The 11349-nt window shown below is 46.6% G+C and overlaps 1 long non-coding RNA gene across 1 annotated transcript in view; it reads right to left on the bottom strand.

Annotated features, from left to right (window-relative positions):
* LOC138513380 (uncharacterized) overlaps positions 1-8398 on the bottom strand; it is a 228161-nt gene extending 219763 nt beyond the window's left edge. Inside the window, exon 1 of the long non-coding RNA XR_011281750.1 lies at positions 8215-8398. This is a non-coding gene — a long non-coding RNA (uncharacterized lncRNA). The remainder of the gene's footprint in view (positions 1-8214) is intronic.
* Positions 8399-11349: the final 2951 nt, after the last annotated feature.

Genomic DNA, 11349 nt, shown 5'->3' on the forward strand with positions numbered 1-11349 from the left:
GACCTTTTCCACCTTTAAGCGAGTCTGGGTTTTTGTGCAGTAAGCCCAAAAGACTCTCTTATGCTGCATTTTCTGATGGCGTGACCTACGCAATCTCTAGCATATAAAGACAGATTTTGTTTCTATGATATGCTCCTCATTATTTCCAATGATATTAATGGCAATCTAGGGACCTGAGCAAGGATGTTGGCTGCTGTTGCGCGCTTCAAGCTCGTACATGAATATCTGCACCAGCAATACTGCAACCCATGAGCTTGTTTGCACCACAGCAGTGAGCTGCCACCCCATGCAAGTCAATCCAATTGCAGACTGGTCTCCATTAACAAGTCCTATGCCCATTCCGATTCACACCAGGCAGCCCACACACTCTGTTGTCAGTGTAATGGAGGTGTAAGAGTTAAGGGGGTAGAGGGGCTTTTTTGAAAAATTGCTAATGCTCGATTCCCTCATGTGGGTCCTGAAACCACTGGGAGGTGAGCAAAACTCCTGAAGTCGAGATAGAAATGGGCTGTGAGATGACCCAAACAGTACGGATCGCACCAAGGGTTAAACCAGCTAGGAATTCCCCAGGAAGGGCTTCCTGTAGGCCTTTTTCCTGTCCACTACCCCTAAAGCTGGGTAGCTTCCATTGACTTGACGAGAGCCCCTCGCATGCGACTCAACCAAACGGTGGCTATTTTATGGTGAAAAATGACACTGCATTTTAAAGAACACAAGGACTTCTGTGAAGCAGGTTTTCAAAGTGGGGTTTATGAACGTAGTATTGCGTGTTGTAACCGCAAGCCTTGAACAACTAGGTAGCCTGTAGTCTGACCCCTTATCCCCGTTCCCTTGATGACTGGTGTAAATGAGGGATTAGGGGACTGTAGCTTTGAAAAGGGGTGCCAAGTCTTCACTGATCCTGCCTCTGGAATCTTCCATCACCCTGGGAATGTAGTGCCTGTGGCATTGCTTTCCTTTCCCCATTCTGAGACGCATTGCAACACCAGAAGTCTAGGATGAACATCAGCAAACATCTGTGCAGAGCCCTTATGTTAACTGAAAATCTGTAATAGGTCCGCACCACTCAAACAACGATGGAAGCCTTCATGCAGCCTTCTGCGTGATTTCACGGATAGACATGATCTTAAAAATAAATATTGGGATTATGTAACATTCAGGCTTTGCTGGAAGTATGCAATCGCTCTATGATGTTGTTATTCTTCCATGCTTTTAGACGTTGTGACCTTTAATTTTTGGAATACGATTGTACTATTGTTGTAATTAGTCAAAACAAAGGGCGAGGGAGAGATGGGTGCACATCAGATAATTACAATGCCCGAATTCCCGGTTATCTATAATCCAGGATCAATGGAAGACATTTCAGACTTGTCTCCTCAATGGGAGACTTATATGGGTGCCAAGAAAGACGATCGGAAGAACACATGAGGGTAGAACTCAGACGATGTGGAAATGCAAGCATAATATTCTCCATGTCCAAGTAATCACGAGAGAGCTGCAAAATATGAGGTTTAACTAATAAACTGTTGCATGTACATCAAAATGGGTGCAAAAATCAAGGGCATGCATCTGCGCGAAATAGGCAAACGCGTTCATAAAATAATAGCTTGATGCCCATTTCTAAACAGGGCCTTTAAAGGCCAGTAGCTTAGAAGGACTGAGGGTGGGATAAGAACAGGCTACGAACAGACAGTCAACGGCTGGACACAACCCTGCAGATAGCAAGTTCAAAGCCGTGCCTTATTAAGCATTTGGACTTGGAAGAAGCTGTGCAGTTAGTTTGACCTTTTCGCTCTGTGGTGGGTATAACGTGAAATGGGACCCCCTGCTATTTCACAAAGCAGACTAGCATTATTCATAACACATAACATGCCTGTTTTTACCATTTGGAAGGCCTTTAGAGCTCCTGCATATCATGCAATAGCTATAGTTGCTTAAGTTTTCCTCAGATGTGTAATATTTTACTCTAGTTTAGCCCAAATGAAAAAAAAGAGGCTAGCAGGTCTAATTATTAGAATTCAGTACTATTTGTTAATTCTGTTTCTTAAGTTTACTAATATCCATTTGACACTAGATACAGACTGTGTCACAATTAAAAAGTATATACATTTTCTTAAACTCATCATGGACGTTAGAAGTTCAAAGTAAAGGGCACTTCACCATGGTACGACTGAGGTGCCTGTGATGCTGCTATACTACGACTGCTCCTAGCTTAGTACCAGCTCCATCCCAAAAAGCCTTCCTTTAAGGGGTTAAAATGTATGAAATAGAAATTGCAACCATTCAACCACTAGTCTATCAATAGATGCCCAGATGTTGCATCTCATCTCCATTTTCCCAACATGTACTCCCGGGAGTTCTAAGATGGCTGCCACTCCGGTTCCAGCTTCACATGCACAACGGGCTCACCGTTTGACCAGGCTCCAAACTTTTTCAATACCTCCTAAAAGAAAAGCACATCCACAACAGCAAATTCAGCCAGCGGCCTACAAGAAAAAAGCATTCATTTTAAACTGCGAGTTCCCAATTTTGGCTGATGCTGTAAAAAAACATGATCAAAAATATCTTTTTCCAGGAAATACTCTGAAGAGTTTTGCACAAAAATAAATGGACATATACATGAATGCATACCCGCCAACCAGGGCTAAATTGATAAGCTCTAGGAAAGGATTAGATCAAAGAAATGTCCCCATGCACAAAATTCATAAATGAAAAATAGGTAATAAATCAGCCTTTGCTGTTCCACTACGATTTCTACGGCTAATAGGTTCTCTTCATTCTATTGAGCACGACCATTGTTTTCTTTTCAATTGCTTAACTAAGTGCAATGGTAAAAACGTATCGTATCTGCATGAAAATTATCAGTGGCAGCCATTTTCTGACTACTGCATAAACCCGGTGCTCTTCATGACTCCTATTGTCAAGTAATCCTCTTAAATGTACTTTTCCTGTTTCAGGGTTGGCCACTATACCTTCAAAGTAGTGCAACTATGTCCCTTCTACACATGTTTAAAAGCACCAAAACGATATTTGCAGCATTCTTTCAAATAGCTATTTGCTGTACCTATTTACAAGATATAAGACAGGTCAGTGGCATGAAAAAAAGTTGTACATAAAATGGCGGGAAAATAAATTCTCACGTGGCAGAGCACGGGGGAAAAGAGAGCCAAGGTGCATTACACATCGGAAGGAACCGCCATCCACAGGACAAACAGTACTGTATTTCATGACACCATATAGTACGTGAATGATTTACAAAACGTTTTTCAATGGGACTGCACCAAATTTAAAATGCTTTTGTAAATCAGGCCATATGTTTTTATGGGGACTGAGACCAAAGTGTGTCGTCAAGACAAATATGAAAACTGATGGACTACGGCCTGCCCTGACCACCAACATGGGCCTGATTCACTAAAGTGTTTTATAATGGCACCATGCCACTGGAAAACTCTCTGAATTAGGCCCTCATCCTCTGCACCACAGAAGAAGACCTCCACTGCTCGACTAGACACGCGGTATGCAATTATTTCACTTGCATAGAATAACAGTAAGAGGGCAATAACATACATGTATGCAGAGGCCACACGCCTATGCAAACAGTAACACACATACAAAACTGTGCTAAATACAATTTCCATACATTTACTTGAGAAAATTGTATAGGCCCAAGCTTTCCCACGCCACTTATGTTATAGGTGGCTTTTCGTATACATTCGGAAACCGAGGGTAGACCCACCAAACCAGAAAGCACAGCTTTAAATAAGAAGTAGCAGGCTCGTGGTCTGTGCTGGGGGGTAATGTATAAACATGTTTGCATACTGGGCACGTTTCTAAGTCTAGACCTGAAAGCATGTGCTACACTACAACGACGGATAATTAGCGTCTGAGCAAAACTTCAAATCTGTTTGCCCAAAAACGAGCCTGTCTTTCTGCGTGGTGCGAACTACCTAAACGTATCCTCCAACGCGGAGGCTGCCACACTGCGCGTCCGAACGCTTATCGCCATTAAAAGCGTTTGCAATTATCTTGCCCCGAGCTGAGGGAGAGCGCCACATTCGACAGGGGGACGTGTCATCGCCGGTTCCCAAGAGGGCCGCCCGCTGCTGCGATGCCCAGAAAACTTGCTCAACCTTCGCACAAAACTCTTCCTTCTACAGCGAAACACAAAGCTGCCGAGCCCTGCGGATCAGCTCGACAAACCCCGCAGAGCTGTGGGGTGGCGATGGCCGTCTTTCACATGGGAAATGAAAACGCAGGGTGGGTACCTGGCAGAGAAATTCAGCTGAAAACATCCCCGTGAGACATGGCGAGCTTAGTAAAACGTCCAAATGAACGCGCATGATCAATTCTCTTCCAAAAAAACGCCTCCAGCCTTGCAAAAAATTGCCACGGAAAACAACAGCCATGAATCGTGTTCGAAGCTGGCCATAGGTGCACAGCTATATGGCTATTACACCCCATCACTGGCCAAAATGGGATACTTTCCTTTAAAAAAAAAAATCCTGCATATATGTACTGTATGTGAATTGAAGCTATGGGGATCCATGACATGGCAGATAAGCATCTCGTGCAAAGCTGTTGCGCAGTCGCGTCCTCCTTCTTTCTCGCTAGCCTGGCCTCTTGATGGGTTCCATGAGCATGGCAAAGGAGTGACAACTCTTAGAGAGGGTTCGATATTGAGAAAAGCGTTGCTTGCACCGCACTAGAAGGCACGCTCCTGTCCTCTAGTCTACCATAACAGGTCATGCCGGAGAGGTTTCTCATCGAGTCCGCCAGCCTCGTGTTTGCATAGGCTTGCCTTCGTTCTAAAGCCCCACCTTCTACACGTTGGCGCATCAGAAACCATGCATACAAATATAATAGAAATGCCAAATGTTAAATACAAAATGAGGCCATGACGTGGCAGGGAGTAGGAAATACTATGACAAAGGCACATCTGCAAAATGACATAGATTCTGGCCTGAACCAGCACAATGGACACCACAGTGTTGCTTCAATTCCTCACACGCAAACTTTCGTTGTTTTCCTAGTTCATAAAGTTGTCAATGATGTGACTAAAATAAGACAAAGTATTCCTTTGCAACAACTAAATCATTACACCGACTGGCACAGTCTTCTTCAGTTACGTGGCTACACTACAATCTTACATTTCAGAGTCTAAAATCCCTTTTACAAATATTTCTTGAACTAAAGGCCTTGCCAATTTACTTGCGGTGTAAAATATATATAAAAAGGTTGCTACAAACTGATGTGCTTCAAACATACAGTAGATGTGGGATTACGACAATAAATTGATTAAAAAGTAACCGATTCATGTGGGTTAAATCTAAGATCATTTGTAGCCACAATATGTTGGGCGCACAAAATATAACCAAATATGGCACCTCAAATTCTCCTCCATTCCAAAGATGCTCAGTGCCATCCACATTGAAGGGCATATTGAACATCTTCACACTAGGAAAAAACAAATATGTCAACTTCTAAAAAGACCCCCTCCCCCAAGCAGACATGTAAAAGCAACCGTATGTCAGCCTCCTACCTCTGCATTGCTAAATGCTTGAAGTTATGAAGCAAAGGCCTAGAAACAGAAAAAGTAAGGCCCAGCTCCCGCCACTTAAGCATGTGCTCCCGCCACTTGAGCATGTGCTCCTCACTGTCCGAATTAACCAACACGGAAAATGAAGCCTTCTGAGTAAGCCACACCCCAGCAGAAGGCGCGAACATTGATACGAACATAACCCTTGACTGATTGTTTCATTCCACCGATGGCAGTAGTTCGACCCTGTGACCAGACGGTCCATTAAGCAGCCAATTTGTACATATAATGTATTTTTCCATCTGAGTATTTACTTGAGCCCCTATTTCTGCTTAACGTTACACTGCACCTCATATTACTTCATAACCATGTGCAACACGTCCTAGTTGCCGTGCTTCGTTAAATGAAAATGCAGAAGCATGGCCGCCACAGTGCTCAGTATTGGTGACGATGTCTAACAGATGGACTGCCATATTCACAAATTAATTGCATGCATGAGCAGGGCAGATACATAATATCTTGATATACCGTAAGTCGCAAACGTTATAGTAGCTGACCTTAAATATGCCTTGCGGTGGTGTCGCAGAAAGCAGCAACAAGTATGGCGGCCTTCACAAGGACAGCACATTTTGTATAGACAAGATGGTGTGCTGCTAAGCCTTACTCTAGAGGTGACCCTTTACTTATCACTAGAAATCCAATGTATCCACCAGTAAACGATGCATAACTAAACCTCGAGTACCGTCGTCCACGGTGCAGTCAGCTTGGCCTGCCTGAGCTCCTAATAAATACCATTTAATTACGAAAATTTATGAGCTTGCCTTTTTACCTCATAATAAAACGGGAGCTCGGGCACGCTTTTATTATGCATCTCATTGAGGGCAAATCCAACCCTGTCAACAGCCTGAATTTTAAAAAATGAGTGTGCAAATTGGCTAGGAATTTTCTTTTCAACGGTTAATAACTACTCAATTTAAGTTAATCAACTGCCAGAAAAGAGAAACAGCTCCCAAGGATACCAAGTCTCCTCAGGATATGTAACTCATGTTCCTAAGAAATCTATTTGAGACTAGTAGGACCTCGATGTACAACTTACATGCTATCCGTTACTCGCCCGCCCTTGGCGCGCACTTGATCTATCGTACCCAAGGGCGGTACCCACTGCCACAAGCTGGGATTGCTGTGAAGCTTCTTCTGGGTGGCACGTGGTGCTACAGAAAACACAACATATAATTGCATTCAGGAAGAACAAATTGGATACTTGGTTTGCAGTTTTTAAAAAATATTTTTGGGCTCTCAGTCGGACCAGACCCATTACATAAAGAAGCTATATGCCAGACCAATGTAATTTTAAAAAAAGTGCAGGCCCAAAACTGCACTAGCTTCAGGGGAATGGAGGGCATTGCGACACGCATGTTTAAGAATGCATGTCTGCACGGGGGCAAGTATGCTGCATGCTGTATGTTACTGCACGAGCCCGGGAGGGAAAGCAGCCCACGTCCTCGCTCAGAAGAATATTTTGCAGGATTTAACATAAAATGACCTCCGTCTCACATCATCAGAGCGCTGTTGTCTTTTCTCCCCTAGATCAGTCAAATGATCATGAACGAAGCCTGGGAAGAAATGCAGGCGGCGCAGCCTCGTGCTGCTCAGAGCAAGGCTGCTCGATGTTCTTAGGACGCAACGTCTGAAGGCTTCCATGCCACCTATCATCATATTTCACACAGGAACATTTTTAAAAAAAAAAATAACGGAAACATTGAAATTACTATTATAATCGGGCCCTGTTCTGGTTGTTGGCTTTTAGTGTTTTTGTTTATTATGAATCGCAACTTTTATTGACTAGCTTAAATATCTGACGTATTTTTTTTAAAAAAAGAAAGGAAGGAGACATTATTACAGTAGGAGCAAATATCTGACGTATTTTTTTAAAAAAAAGAAAGGAAGGAGACATTATTTCAGTGGGAGCACTTGTCTGGGTATGCTGTATCTCTTTACGCAGTCAAGGTGATTACTTGGTTTAATTTGCCCAATGTATTGGGCTGTGTGTGTTCTATTAGTAAATGCAACACACAAAAGGCAACCCCCCCCCAAAAAAAAAATCTGAAAAGAACAACGTGCTAGGCGCCAAAACAGGGAAGTTCAGCAGTGGCGAGAACAGTGGCGAGGGGGATGGCACACGCTCGCAAGTGTCTGAAATTAGACACATTGTGCTCGTCTCCATAAATGCTATCGTATTTCCCATACTTTCTGGGTGTGGGGCATGGCGCGGGCCAGCACCAGCATGCGTGCCTCTCTGGAGCACAGTGACCAGACTAAGCAGAAACGTGGGTGGGGAGGACTGGCCTGGACGGGCTTATATATGACACGGGATTCTAGATTATAGTAATGGGCGCAAGCTAACTGCCACATATTTGGTAAAAAAAAATACAGACACACACACAGCAAGCGAATGAGGCCGCCATTAGAAAAACATTCATTAAAACATTTGCAAAACAAATAAGCTGGGAATGGCCTCGTGTCCAGGCTGCAAATCGCCACCATGTAACCGAAAATACAAATAAGTGTAACCCCCGCCGTTTTCAGAAGACGGGGTGTGAATAGCCAGCACCCTGTGCTCGTGCGTGAACTTGACGAGCAGTCGGCCGTGCAATGGAGAGAGGCGCGCGGAGACTTACCTCGGGGCGGTGTGGCGGGGCTGGGCTGCGGAGGACTGAGGCTCACCTTGCAGTCAGCAGCCTCCCGCGAAAGAGCAGACAAGACTCCCGGGCATCCCCTGATGGGCTGTGCATGCAGCAGGCACTGGAGCACGAGAGGGCGGCGCTTACCTAGCAACTGGAGCCAGCTCCTGCACGGGCCCCCGCCCCGCCGCCAATGCCACCCCTTGACTGCCAGCACCCAGCCACAATAGCCGGGCAAGGCGGGGTGCTGAGGAGGGGGGGGGGCACCGACAAGGGAGGGGGGGGGCGTGTTAAGCTCGTCTGGCAGTTAACAAGTCCTGAATGAGGAATGTTAGCAAACAGACAAACAGCATGTCTGGTGCATGCTAATAGGCCTGACTCCATGAATAAATCGCCCCCCACCCCCACCCGAATGACTGCAGGGGACAGACAATTATGCCATCCAAAACCTTTGCTTTAAAACTGCTGCAGTCATGAAGGGTGAGCGGTGCGCGGCAGCCCGGTTTCGGCGTCCGCCGCCGGCTGCTCGTTCCTCGTGCCTCTCTTCGCGTTACTCTTTTGCAGCCCGCCTGCTCTGCATCTTTTGAATTGTGCTGGCACCTGTCCCAGGCGGAGGGGTTGTGCTGGGCAACCGGCTTCCCTTCCTGGCGGAGGACACACAGGGGGTGGAAACGCGAGGGGGGGAGTAAAGGAGAGAGAGAGAGCGGAGAAAGTGAAGGTGGGCGAGGGAAAGGGGTCGCCAGGCAGTAGGGAAAGAGGGGAGGAAGGCAGTGGAGACAGAGGTGGGGAGAACGGGGAGGCAGGGAAAGCAGAAACACTTTAGGAGGCTGGGACAGAAAAAGAGAGAGCACGGGCGGGGGTGTTTGCTCGGAGTGCGAAAGTTACTATAGATAAGGGAGGGTTAATAATAACTGCGACGGTATCGTTCATACATGTCCATATTAAAAAAAAAAAAAGAACACACCAGAGTTGCAGTGAGGCGGTAGGTGTGCACTGCAGGGGGCAGTGCAGCTCTCCTGACATGTCTGAGGGAAGGCTCGGAGCCCAATGCACGTTAAAAATAGAAAATGGGGGCCCGGCAAAGCGGCGCAGAGAGAGAAGGGGAAATGGCGTGGCTGCTCGAAAGGGCGAAAGGCAGGCTCGGGGAAAAGTTGAACGCTCTCGCGGCCGTCAGAAAGGGAGGCCCTCGCTTCAGGAATGCAGGCAGCGGCTAGGCCCGGGCGGCCGGGCCTAGCGGGCGGGGGACGCGGCCTGCCTGGCGTAGCGCGGCCTGCCTGACGCAGCGCGAGCCAGCCTGCCTGACACAGCGCGAGCCAGCCTGACGCAGCGCAAGCCAGCCGGGAAGGCGCGGGGTGGGGGCGCATGACGGAGGGGCGCGAGGCCTGGGCCTGCTGGTGAGGGAGAGGGGGCCCGGCCCTGCGTGAGCCAGCCAGCGCTGTCCGCACGCACACACTCCGTGGCTGGAGGAGGCCTACCCTCGCCCCTCCCAGCAATCCCCGCCGCGCTGTGAGGCAGAAGCAGGCCTGGCGAGCCCCGGAACCGGGCTCCGGGCGGGCCCTGCTTCTGGGGGATGGGCCGCAGCGCTGCCGGAAAACGCTCCTCGCGCCAAGCCTGGCAAAAAAAAATCCCAGTGTTCTGTTATATGTTCTGCTGTCACACAAGCTCTCCAAAACTACCCACGTGCCCCCCACGTTAAACCCTATCCGAAAAAAATATGTTACTCTCCTGCTACAAACACATTAAAGTACAGGCATCGTACACTATCTTTCATTGGCAACATGCCTATGCTCTCGTTAAAAAGCTGTCAAGTTGAAGTCTCAAGGTCACCCTTGATAAATACATCGCAGCTTTCAGGCGACCCTTGTTGGATGGCCAAGCAAGGGGTGGGGCGGCCCTTAACCTTCTTGGGTAAATACCTGGTTAGCCAGCTGCATACATGCCACTGTGGCTGGCCCCCTGATGATGTAGGGCTGCAGTCCTGCTATGATTAGCACCTCTTTCATCTCCTAAAGAGGTCCTCGTCTAACCCGCGGGCTGCCTTTGCTTCTAGTTAAATTTCGGGCGGTGACCGTTCAAAATATCCATCCAAGCGACCATTGAGTGCCAAAGGCATGTTCAAGTCACACCATAATGTCCACGCCAGAGACGACCCTCATTACAGCCATGATTAGCAGAGACCTTACTAATGGGGGTTAATTATCACAGCGTTTCCTGTAATATACGATGCCACTGATTTTGTTCTTTTATTATGTGTATGCATTCGATCAATTTGGCTCATTGCTGAGAGAACAGGTGGGGTTGGGGGTAGTTAATTAAGTGGAAATGGGCAATAGTGTTTCACACAATAATGACACCATCTTTATCCAGGCTCATGCAATATTTGTTGGACTCGTAAGCACATGCTACTGAGGCCCCTGAACACGCGAGCCTTCCTCCTTTAGACAGGCTAAGGGATAGACAAACTGTCTTGTCTCAATGAAAACATGGGACTTAGTCACAGAAGGTTTAGCATGAACCAAACTGACTTTGCACTGCAAAAGTAGTCTGCACCACGCTAACTGGGCCTAATTCACACAAACAAGCACTAAGTCTTCTCAAAGTAGTGCTTTTTTGTGTGAATTTGGCCCATTTAGCATGGTGCAAAGTGTCCTTTTGCAGTGCAAAGTGACTTTTTGGCACAAAAATACACGTTGCACTGCCCTGTGAAGTTGGCCTGGTTCAAATTGTTTGTTGGCAGTGCAATGTCACTTTGCTGTGCTCTATGAATTATCCCCGGTGCAAAGTGTATTATTGCAGTGCAAAGTAACTTTGCTCTATGATAAACATTCTGTGAGTTAGGCTCCATGTGCCTAACGCCAAAACAATACTAATTTCAGTCCCAGTCCTGCTATGGTATGCACTGGGTATTGTGCTTTTTTAAAAAACATATCTAGGGCCTGCTTTACAAAATTGTTTGAAATGGGAACGTCCCATTGAAAACAGGTTTGTAAATCAGCCTATAAGGTGTTAAATGACTTGGTCTGTAGAACGCTATGAATCGAAGGGCTACAAGTAGTTACATTAATCGTGTGTAGGACCCTTTTACGCTCCTCTCTGCACACTATGCTCTTAAGGTCACTGGGAGGGGTACAA

Source organism: Ambystoma mexicanum, chromosome 12 (genome assembly GCF_040938575.1).
Source record: "Ambystoma mexicanum isolate Mex_15411 chromosome 12, UKY_AmexF1_1, whole genome shotgun sequence".
Taxonomy (NCBI): domain Eukaryota; kingdom Metazoa; phylum Chordata; class Amphibia; order Caudata; family Ambystomatidae; genus Ambystoma; species Ambystoma mexicanum.